Source organism: Syzygium oleosum, unplaced genomic scaffold (genome assembly GCF_021117445.2).
Source record: "Syzygium oleosum isolate NSW1041296 unplaced genomic scaffold, Sole_v2.1 Sole_v2.03, whole genome shotgun sequence".
Taxonomy (NCBI): domain Eukaryota; kingdom Viridiplantae; phylum Streptophyta; class Magnoliopsida; order Myrtales; family Myrtaceae; genus Syzygium; species Syzygium oleosum.
Genome location: NW_026607487.1, coordinates 13,358,614 through 13,371,370, shown reverse-complemented (window position 1 = coordinate 13,371,370; position 12,757 = coordinate 13,358,614). Strand labels below are relative to the sequence as shown.

Here is a 12,757-nt window from a genome sequence, read left to right as displayed (position 1 = left end):
TTCTTTCTTTGCAGTAGCCATGTGTTCTTGCTGATTCTCCATCACTATTTTGTTGATGAGGCCACTAAAGGATTGCATCAAGCTTTCATCCTCATCTCTTAGTCGTTGAAGTTCGAGCTGAGTGGCAGCATGCTTGTCTGCATGATCTTTATGCTTGGCTTCTTGATGACGTAGCCATTGCACAAACCTTGTTTCCTCAAGGCTTCTATCATCAGCTTGAGATTGTTCATATGATATCTCCATTTCGTCAGAATCACTGGCCATTGATTGTCTTCTTTTGGCTAGTCTTTATGATCTTGATGCAGTCTGCCTCACTTTTCTCTTTCTCACTAGAGGTTCAATCGACTCCTCCTCATCAGATTCATGAAGGATATTAACAGAGCCCTTATTCTGTTCATTCATCAACTCGACTGGAATAATTTTACCCTTCTCATCCTTCTAAATTTCTCCATCAAACCTATATCACATCCTAATCATCATAAGTTCCCCTACAGTCATAGTTTGAAGAGTTTATCAGGATTTTGAATTTTTAAGAACTCAAAAATGGCAGTGATCAGAGCTCCATAAGGAAGTTGACCTTTGCTCTTCTTGACAAATCTGTACATTTGTAGAAGGATCAGATGGGACAAAGAAATAGGAAAGGTGTTTTGAATTGCCAAAATCAGCTTTGTCTCATATCTAGAGACATCGGCTTTGGAAGATCCTTTGGGTCTGAGATAGTTTATAATGATTTTGTGCAAGACAGTGGAGTTGAGAGGAAAAAGAATGCGGGATACATGAGATACGGAACCTCTGACGAAAGATGAGTTACCAAACAAAGATCGGTATGCCGAATCAGAAGTGGTAGGAATAAAAGAAAATTCAGTATGTTTTACTCCTATAATGGCAGAGAGATCAATGTCTGTTAACTTATAATCATGGTAAAAAATAGAGAATTCAATCTCAGTAGGAGAATTGAAAGATAAATTGGAATAAAAGTAAGCAGTGAGTTCAGGGTAAACCTTGTGGGAGAGAGAACACATTCTCTTAAAATCAATATTTTTAATTAGATTCTGAATCTTGATATTGAAGTTTTCAAAGAAGTTGAAGTCTACTACTCTGCTATTCATGATTCCTCTGGCTAAGAGAGAGTTGAAAGCAATCTGATGAGTTTTATTTTTGAACGAATTGTCGCTTTTCTTGTCATCGGGGGGTATTCCAGAAATAGGCACAAACTCAGTGTGTAATTTCTCATCATTATCCTCCTTTTGAGAGTCAATATTCTTACTTTTCTCTACAATCAGAAGTTCTTCCTCACCAACAGATGCATCTCCACCAACATTCGACTGTTCCTCTATTTTCTCTTTTCCTTTTCTAGAAATCCTTTTCTTCTCTGTTGTAGGGGTTTTCTTAACATTAGATGTCTCTTTAAGTACAGTACCTTTTTTAGCAGTTAGTGTTTTTCCAATCTTCATACCCTTTTCATATTCATCCACAACTTCTTGTTCAGACAGAAACCCTAGTGTCTTGCATACCGCATTGACAGTGCTATGATCACTTCGATTTTCTCGAAGTAGTTTGAAGGTTTTTGTCAACGGCCTTGCTCAAAATGATCACATTCATGGACAAAGATTCTTTGAGATTTATTACCTTCAGACGACTCCTTATCAGAACTCATGTCAGAGATATCGATCTTTTCAGGTTCTCCATCTTGTTTTGTCCTGGTGAGCATACCCGCGAGACGTTTTGATCTTCTGGAGCCCTTGGTTCCTTTCTTTGATTCAGAGGTCGATTTAGGCACCATTGAAGAAATTTTAGGTTTTGGAAGAGAAAGATGGGATTTTTAGGATTTCAGAAAGGAAATCGTGTGTTCAGAGAGAGTGATAGCGAGAGAGAAAAAGGGTTTAAATCGAGAAGTGCAATATATCAGTTCTTACAAAATCCTTTTTGGAAATTGTCAAAAAGGGAAATTTCAGAAATTATATTCCGAAAATTTTGGGATTTTAATTCCCAAACGGTATCATTCAAGACAACTTATTTCAAACAATCATATCATTAAAGAAATATATGAGAGATACATGCCTTTTATAAGATGAGTTGCGCGCCCAAACCAAACGCTTCAAATATGTACTTGATTCAAATAAGTCATTAGATGCAATGTGAATTTATACTGCACAGCTCAATACAGCGGGTTAATAATGTTTGGTTTTTTTTTGGTAAGGAAGTTAATAATGTTTAGTTTGTCTCTAATAAACTCGAAACTTTTCTTATATAGGGGTTTTGTAAAAGTGTCAGCTAATTGATGTTTAGTATCTATGAATTGAACATTAATATCTCCTTTTAAAACATAATCACAGATAAAATGATGCTTACTATCAATATGCTTAGCTCTTGAATGCATAATAGGATTCTTGGTCAGATTAATGGCGCTGGTATTGTCACATTTGATCTCCACAGTTGAGTTTTTGACGTTGAAGTCTCTTAATTGTTGCTTCATCCAAAGGATTTGAGCACAGCAACTCCCAAGTAAGACGTATTCTACTTCTGCTGTAGAAAGAGCTACAATTTGTTGTTTCTTTGAATACCATGAAACAAGAATGTATCCTAGCAATTGACACGTTCTAGAAGTACTCTTCCTGTCTATCTTGCAACCAGCATAATCAGCATCAAAATATCCACTGAGAGTAAAATTTGATCCCTTTGGATACCACAAACCAAGTATAGGATTGGTGCCAACATATTTGATAATTCGTTTGACTGCAGTAAGATGAGATTCCTTTGGTTCTGACTGAAATCTTGCACATAAACAAACACTGAACAGAATATTTGGTCTTGAAGCAGTTAAATATAAAAGCGAACCAATCATACTTCTATATAATTTTTTATCTACTGATTTTCTTTTTTCATCATTGTCTAGTTTAATGGAATATGACATTGGAGTTTCTGTCTTTTTACAATTTACCATACCAAACTCTTTCGCAATTTCCTTGGCATGTTTTTCTTGACAAAGAAAGGTACCATTTTTTGTTTGTTTAGCCTGTAAGCCAAGGAAGAAAGTTAACTCACCCATCATGCTCATTTCGAATTCACTTTACATCATTTTAGAAAAATTCTTACACAATTTTTCATCTGTAGACCCAAAAATAATATCATCTATATAGATTTGAACAATTAAAATATCTTTACCTTCTCTTTTGATGAATAGGGTAGTGTCTACATTACCTTTTGTGAATTCATTTTGTTCCAGAAAGCTGCTCAATCTTTCGTACCAAGTACGTGGTGCTTGTTTGAGACCATATAATGCTTTCTTAAGAGTATAGACCTGATCAGGCTTGTGAGGATTTTCAAAACCAGGAGGTTGTTCTACATATACTTCCTCTTTGATATAGCCATTTAAGAATGCGCTTTTGACGTCCATCTGAAACAGTTTAAAATCACAGAAACAAGCATAAGCCAGTAAAATTCTTATTGCTTCTAAGCTGGCCACCGGAGTATACGTTTCATCATAATTTATTCCTTCCTCTTGTGAATATTCTTTGGCCGCAAGTCTTGCTTTGTTTCTGACGACTTTTCCCTAATCATCCAATTTATTTCGAAATACCCATTTTGTTCCAATAACTAAGTGGTTCTTGGGTCTAGGAACGAGTTCCCATACTTGATTGATCTGAAATTGTAACAGTTCCTCTTGCATGACTTCAATCCAACTTTCATCTTTCAAGGCTTCTTCGACATTCTTTGATTCGACTTCAGAAATGAGAGACAGTGTATTTATGACTTCTTTTGCCTTTACTCTGATTTTGATTCCTTCATCTAAATTTTCAATGATGAGATCTTTGGGATGACTGGATTTTTACTTCTAGTTTTTGTTGAATCTTTCATCGTTTTCATCATTGAGATTTGATGATTCTTCATTGTCTTGTTGATTTGATGATTCCTGAGCTTCATCAGATCTTTGATTCTGATCATTTTCACTTACCATCAATTCATCAGATGCTTTGTGAGATTCTTCAGATACTGGATTTTCAGTGTCAGAGTCATCTTGTTGAGTCAGAACTGAATCTTCAAACTTGACATTTGTTGATTCTTCCACTGTTTGAGTAGTTTTGTTGTATACTCTGTAAGCTTTGCTTGTAGTTGAGTATCCAAGAAAAATTCCTTCATCTAACTTTTCATCAAACTCCAAGACTTAGAGTTTTAGTAGGTCCGAAAATATCCATATGAAGCAACTGCAAAGTTCGGTTAGTGCTGACATAGTTTATTGATTTAAATGAACTTCTTACCTGTTTACTTGTAAAACAAGCTGAACATAACTCAGTGCTCTTGAATTTTCGTTTTGGCAGTCCCTTGACGAGTTTCTTTGAAGCTATTTTGGAAATCAACTTGACACTTATGTGTCCGAACTTCCTGTGCCACTGATCAGATTCTTCTTTTATGGAAATGAGATATTGCAAGTCATTAGACTTCGTGTCTAGTAGGTAAATGTTTCCATATCTTCGACCCGTAAATGATTGCTTGTTGTCTTTACTTATATCAGAATATTTGTTTTCTTGAAAAGTGATTCTGTAACCAATATCACATAATTGACTAATGCTAATTAAATTGAAGTTCAAACCTTCAACTAGTGAAACTTTATTGATGATGAGATTTTCGATTCTGACAGTTCCATTGCCAATAATTCTTCCTTTGTTATTGCCTCCAAAAGATACACTTCCTCCTTTAATTTTTTCTAACTGGATGAATTTCAGAGGATCTCCGGTCATGTGTCTCAAGCAACTATTGTCAAGGTACCGCTTGTTCTTTCTTTTCTTTGGTACCTGCAAAAGATAAGTAACTCACTTTTTCTTTGGCACCCAAATTGTCTTGGGTCCGTTTTGGTTAGGATCAATCATTCTCAGAATGTCTCTCTGAATAGGTCTTCAAACTTTAGGACATTCATTCTTGAAATGATTTGTATCACCGCAATTTGAGCATTTAAGGGATGTTTGACCATTGAATTTTACAAATTGCTTTTGGAAGTGATTTTGATATGCAAATCTGGAGGGTCTTTTCTTTAGTCTTTCTTTGACATTGGGAAAAGTATTTTTCAATTCAGTATTTTTCTCAAAACCCAAACCTGATTTATTATAATAGGGAACTTGAATTGACAAAATATACTGAAGATTTTTCGAATCCATTGAGAATTTCTTAGTTATATTAGAAATTTCATTTTTCAAAAGTTCTTTTTCATTAGAGATACAATCAAAATTTTCCTTAGAAATATTTTTCAAATCAGAAATTTCCTTTTTCAATAAATCATTATTCTTTTCAAGGAATTTTTTATTCTCCTTGATAAGATTAAATTCTTTCTACAAAAAATCAATCTTATCGTTTTGTGAGATATCTTGCTGTTTTAAAATATTGTTTTCCTTTTTTAAACATTCATTTTCATATGCAATTGACTCAACATTTTCCTTGTTTTGAGTCGCACCTTTTAAAGACGCAACCTCCTTCTTCAATACAGAAATTTTTTTGAAAGCAGTTTTGTTAACAGAAACTAATTCATCAATATAATTAGCAACTGTTTCGGGAATTTTGGAATTACTTACTTCGTCTTCTTCATCAGAACTTGATTCTGAGTCTGAATTTGCTATCAAGCAGATATTGGCATACTCTTGTTCACTCTCATCATCATCTGAATCACTCGACGTTTCAACTTTGAAAGCCTTCTTATATCGTTCATACTTTCCTTTGTTCTTTTTTAGAAGATGACATTTTGGCTTTATGTGTCCATTCTTTTTACAGTGGAAACATATCACATCCTTGTTTTCTTTATCTTCGCCACTTGATTTCTTCTGAAAGTTTAGCTTCTTGGCTTTTGATGGCTTAGAATTCTTGAATTGCTTCTTTGACTTATTCATCTTCACCTTCTTTGCCATCTTCCTTAGTTTCTTGACCATTAGAGCCAACTCTTCATTTTCATCCTCATCTTCATCTGAATCTGTGTCATCAGAATCAATGTTAGTTTTTAAAGCTATGGATTTTTTTACCTTTGGGTTCTTCAGTTTCTAAGAACTTCTCAATTTCATAGGATTGAAGAGTTCTGATAAGTTCATCCACCGTGAGTGATTTGATCCCCTGAGTTTCTCGAATAGAAACTTTGATATTGTTCTACTCTTTTGAAAGAGCTCTCATCAACTTGTTCACCTTCATAGGTTCTGAGATGGGATTGTTTTGGAATTCAAGCCCATTTACGATCTCAGTGAATCTACTCTGCATCTCGGAAATTGTTTCATTTGGTTTCTGAGTGAAGGACTCGTACTGCCCAAGGAGAATGTTGAGATTTGTCTCCTTGACTCTCTCTGTTCCTTCATGAACAAGCTTGAGACAATCCCAAATTTCTTTTGCAGTTTTGAGATTTGCAATTCGTTTATTTTCAACACTTGCTAGACCATTGTATATGGCCGTTCTGATCTTTGCATCCAGATGGATCCTTTTGGAAATTTCTTTGGCCGAGAGAGTTAGAGCTGGAGGTCTAATTTGCTCTCTAATTCCTTCGATAGAAGATGTCTCATTTTGCCATTTGGAAGTTTCTAGGGATTTTGTTTCGGTTGAAATGTTTGGAATGATTCCATGTTCAACGATGTCCCATATATCCTTATCTTTTCCCAAGATGAATGTCTTCATCTTGTTTTCCCAGACACTGTATTCAGTTCCATTGAAATAAGGCGGTCTATTGTTGTGACCTGACTCTGCATTACTAGCCATCAAGAATCATTAGCTCAGAAGTAAAATAACACTTCAAGGAAAAATGAGCACTAGGCTCTGATACCAAATGTTACGGCTAGTTTTATCACCTAGAGGGGGGTGAAGAGGTGATTTTATCAAATTAAATGATTTAAACATGCGGAATGAATATAGACGAGGATAACAACTCATATGAACAATATCAAATGGATGCATATGACCAATTTATTTGTAAGTTGTCGTCAGATGATTGCGTCTAATGACTAAGATGATGTTTTGACGAACTCGTTTGATAGATATGTATGCAGTATAATATCAGCAATAATAAATGAAAGTTTAGGGATAGAGAATACTGCACACAGATTTTTATAGTGGTTCGGCTTTATTAAGCCTACGTCCACTCTCCATACTGGCAGCCTGTTGGCTGTGTTTCACTATTGAATCACCAAAAGATTACAAGAGCAGTGCTTCTCAGATGATAGATTACACTATCACGTATACTCTTCACTCAAGTAATTTTCTTTCTGAAGTTACAATGTGAAATACACTAATCACAAGTGTGTAAGATCGAAGCTCTATTCAGACTTTAGAATTCTCGATTCTAGTTGTTCTTCTTGTACGACATTTGCACTCCTTTTATACTCCTCTATGTCCAATCTATCCGTTGGACAGTCTTCAGAGAATTGATCCCCAAATCAACCCATTGGAGAAACTTTCCAAAGGAAAATGCATAGCCGTTAGAAGAAGAACCATTATCTCCAGGTGATTTGATCGCCCATATAATCAAATCAAGATTTCCATAAGTGTAGTTTTTCGTGTTTAATGAACGATCTTGTGATTTCTATTTAGAATATCTTGAAATATAAATTTGATTGTCCTGCATAAACTTACCAAAAATAACACTTATTGAATCTAACGAGTAATTTTGAGTCTGATAACAAAGTCTTTTCATCGACTAAGTCTGATGACTCAGCATTTACCTGCATCAAATAATTTAAGTGTAATTCTGATCAGTAAAAGATTGTTTTGTCATTCTTCAAAACTAATTAGAGATTTTTCTCAACACAACTCAATCCAGGGCACTCAAGGAAATTAGATTTTTCTTTAACTCTAGAACATACCTCACTCCAGTCAATGTCTACACAATATCATCATGCATTCTGATTCTAACATCACCAACACCTATAACATTGCATTCAAAATTGTTCCCCAACTGTACTTTACTATTATCCGTGCACTGATAAGTAGTAAACTAGTTCCTGTTTAGTGTAGTGTGAAAAGAACAACCAGAATCCATAATCCATTCGTCAAACGACGAATAATTAATGACAGACAAGACAAAATCAGCATCATCCGAATTACCATAAGCTATAGCTGCAACATCATCCGCAGGATCAACTCTAATTCCCTTACCTTTGTCGTTTTTCAGCTTAAAGCAATCCCTTCTAAGATGCCCCTTCTTGCCACAACTCCAACAAACAACACCACCAGTCTTAGACTGACTTCGTCTCTTCAAGTTCATACTGCTCCTGCTAACACGTGTACCAGTTCTTCCTCTATTTTCACCTACTAAAGCAGTAGATACATATTCGCCAGATTCTTTTCTACGGATGTCCTCACTCGTAATTAAATCTCGAACACCATCAAACGTCAAACTTGTCGACCCAAAGGAATTGCTAACAGCAGTAAGAGTATTCCAACTATCAGGCAATGATGATAATATAATCAAATCACGTAGCTCATCTTCAAAGTCAATATCAACTGAACTCAATTGACTAACGATCATATTGAATTCATTAATATGATCAGCAACTGATGCACCTTTGCTCATCTTCAAATTAAACAGACGTCGCATCAAATAGACTTTGTTAATCGCAGAGGGCTTCTCGTACATGTTCGATAGGGCTTTCATCAAACCCGCAGTGGTCTTCTCATTCACGATGTTAAACGTGACGTTACGAGCCAATGTTAGCTGAATAACACTCAAAACTCGTCTATCCAGTAATCCTCAATCAGCTTGCTTTATTGTCTTTGGCTTCTCCCCAGACAGGGGCAATTGCAGTTTCATCTGATATAAATGATCCTCAATCTGCATCTTCCAAAAACCAAAATTATTCCCATCAAATCTATCGATTTTCCCTTTTCCTTCTTCTATCGCCATCAATTCGCTTCAACTCAGCCAAGCCTAGCTCTGATACCAATTGTTGGGAGTGCGCAGCAGAAGCTCGATACCTTCACCTGGGGAGATCACCAAGAGGGAGCTCAAGTCCGAACCCGTGATCATATCCAGTTGGACCTACCTTAACTCAAAAGCTTAAGCCAATGAGTTATGGATCAACTAGAATATATTAACTGCTCAACATCACATCAATTATCCGATGTGGGACTTCTCTAACACAACTCATATGTGTATCTCAACAGAATTAACTCACTGTGTCAAGAGACCACTGAGATATCATGTTATGATATAGGAGTTTTTACAAGCTTTAGGCCCTGTCAAAAGGTTCCAATTCATCCTATAGTGATCAACAACGCTATCTAGAGGTACCGGAATCATCAAGGAAACACCATTATGTATTGTGAAATAAATATAAGTCGCTAGCAGTATTACAACATATGAAACAAATTCTGATAATGAATGAGTTTAGGTTTAGTTGAAGATACAACATTGTTATCATGTGTCAACGCACATCATTCCCCGTAAGCTTAGATTAGCTGCGACACAAATGAGAAATCATAAGACCCCTTGTTAATAATTCCCTGTGCTCCTCCTTCATTCTTCTATAGAAGATCAAATGTCAAAATTCCAAATTAAGCCACACATATATGCTAGCAATTGAGCAAAATGCCTAGGTCAAACGGACTTTATCCTTCGACACTAAGGACACTGATAGAGGACTTCTCTTTCTATCGTAAATCAAATGCAGCAAGCAACAAAGTAGGACTCAATATTAGAACTGAGATCGTCAAAAAAGCATAATATCCATTAGATCTCTCAAGGAATCCTTTGAACGTACTACAGCACTAAAGTTGTCATACAGAGGCTAGAACTATTCTATTTCCACATTTTATTTCCACAATTATATTTCTATGAACATTCTCAAGGACATTTCCTTAAGTAACTTGCAACTTGTTTTGCATTTTGGTCTATTAATACATATGTAATATTTAACTGGATTATAAAGGGTGGGCCAAAAATAAGAGAAAAGTGGACGCTTAGCTTTAAAAGGGCGCGCGTAGAATTGAAAAGGAAAAAGGTGCACAGAGAAGAGAAGAAAAGAAGAAAATAAAAGAAAGAAAGGGAAAGAAGAAGAAAGGAAAAAAAATGGGAAAGAGTACATGCCTTGGAGACCTCGCTAAGTCGGATTAACTTCCTTTCGCATTACCCGGTAAGGATTTGAACCCTTTGTTCATCTAATCGGAGTAAGTATCGGCCGGTTTAGGAGTTGTTGAAAGTGAAATTATATAGAAATGATAGTTTGGAGTGTTGCAAAGCCATAGACTTAATAGAAATCAATTGGGAGTTACAGTTCAGATGAAGCAAATTTTTAGAGATCTGCGCTTGAACTTTAGCGGACAACTTTGAATACCTATTTTGAACGAGTGTTCTGTTGATGCTTAGGAGTCAGTTTGTAGCAATTAAGCTTAGTTTAATCGAGATATAGTTGAGATAGCATTTCACCTAATTTTGATGTTGTTTATCACTTATTCGATAGGATTGTGCTTTCTTTGGCTCCAGTAATTTTTATTGTTTGATTTTAGGCTTTCCTCGATGAGTGATGCTTCTCTCTTCTTGGAGTTTGTAAATTAATGTTTCGAAAGTGATATGGATAAATATAATATGAGTTATGAAATGGCATTTTTGTTGCATAATATCTAGATCGGGCATTTACTACTCTTTGATTATTTATGAATGTTCGAGAAACGTGTTATGAAAGGTATTATAAAGATTATATGTATTTCTTTACAATTCTGGTTTATGAAATAAATTTTGAAATAATTTGGTAAATGCTTTACTAAAGGTATTCTAACTGGGGAACTGAGTTGCCAAAAGTTATCTATTTTGGTTCATGGAACGATTTAGGATATGGTTTGCGGATTAATTTTGTGGATTATTGGAGGATAATAATTTAATGCTCAATCGCTGTAAACTCGATTAAGGGTTTCTGGGTATGCATATTGGTTTCAGGATATATTTCTAGGCCGAGCCACCGGCTGATAATAGGACGTTGGTCAAAACACATACCGATATTTCTAACGAGAATAAAGAGGGCAAATAATTAACTTCCCTAAATACATCAAACAAAAAAATTGTGCTCAACAAATATCAAATCTCATCTGCTCACGTGGTGATTAGTAGATTGTGAAATAAAAATACGCAAACAAGCTACTTGCTTTTGTTGTTCATCTCCCCCACCAGGAGAATGAATGCATCTCAATGAAGCAACTCCAAAACACGCGATTCACGAAGTAACTATACACAACTCCAGCCCCTTTATACATCTCAAAAACACCACTGAAGTAGCCATTTTTCTTAAAGTAAACCAAAATGGACCCCTAAAGTTGCTGACTTCGTCAATGGAGCAGGACCGTCGGGTTTCTAAATTCTCATAGGAACCCCCCTGGAGTTCCTTCCGGAGCCTATTGAATAATTTTTATAGATTCTGTCATGTCACCGATTCGGATCATAATTCAACCAATTATGCGAAGTTGGCGTTGGGGAATTATTAACATTTTGTGGCGTAAGGATGAAGTCATTTCCTTTTTCTATATAAAGAGGGCACAAACTAGCTATCATCATTCACCAAGTACCATCAAACACCCTTTAGAAACTAACATATCTTGTATTTGTTCTCTCGGAAAAGAAGACAATGGCAGTGAGAGGGAAGGTGGAGGTGGAGGTGGATCTCAAGTCATCGGCCGATCGGTTCTACAGCTTCTTCAGGAACACCCCACACCACCTTCCCGATGCTTGCTCTGATGTGCATGCTGGGGAGATTCATGAAGGTGACTTGGTCTCTTCGGGCTCCATCAGGAACTGGACTTACTCTGTCGGTAAACACCAAGTCTTAGGAAAAACAGGGAAAAAATACGTGTGCGGGTACACACAATCGCACATAAATACCCTCTTTTGTGCTCGAGAGATCTCATTTTAGTTTGGTCTGATTAACTACGCACTGAATCAATTGCAAATTAACAAGCACATGTTTCGTTTTATTCTCGCTACATTCATTCCATTCCATCGCATCGAAATGCATGAAAATAGAGCTGAATTTGACCTCCGCAGGTTATGTAGCTAGCACTCGAGAATATTTACATTTCACATACTTAGTCCACCACCAATTAAAGTGGTCATGAAACACGAGAAGCGACACAGAAAGATATCCAAACTCTCTTTGATTGGCTCAATGATTAATTCATTTCGATGAAAGAAGAATCATTTCTTTCCCTCCATTTTTGTTGTGGGGGTGTGAAATTTGTGCAGAAGGCAGAAAGGAGACATTCAAGGAGAAGATAGAGTTTGACGATGAGAATAAGACCGTAACCCACATCGGCATTGAAGGCGAGGTGTTCAACTATTACAAGAGCTGGAAGGGCAGATGACAGGCAGTCCATAGGGACGGAGGACCAGCCGTCGCCAAGATCATCATCGTGTACGAGAAGTTGAACGAGAGCATGCCACACCCGGTCAACTATCTCGATCTCATGGCTAATATGACTAAAGACATCGATGCTCACCTTGTCAAGGCCTAAGACTACAAGAAAAGAGGAAAACGAATTATAACGTCTACTTGTGCATTAAATAGCTAGATAAATAAGCATAAATAACTGGGGAGTGATCAGCTCAAATTAGTGCTAAACTGTGATGTCGGAGAAAGCCTGGAGAAGTAAGAGGCAACACAAGTGAGAACTAAAATGGATAGGTCGCTCGCCACTCGTAGGTAATTAACCTAGGAGATAAGAGCAATACTCGCCACCCGTAGGAATCCACCCAAGGGATAAGAGTAAAACAAGAACTCCTTCTTATTCTCAAGCTAAAAGCTCAATTAGTTTT

General features: G+C 36.3%; 1 protein-coding gene and 1 pseudogene across 2 annotated transcripts in view; one reads left to right on the top strand and one right to left on the bottom strand.

The window, feature by feature from the left end:
- Positions 1-12,757, bottom strand: part of LOC115670692 (uncharacterized) — a 53,516-nt gene that overhangs the window by 15,460 nt on the left and 25,299 nt on the right. The gene's annotated exons all lie outside the window — the stretch shown is intronic.
- Positions 11,531-12,456, top strand: LOC115670694 (MLP-like protein 328; annotated as a pseudogene).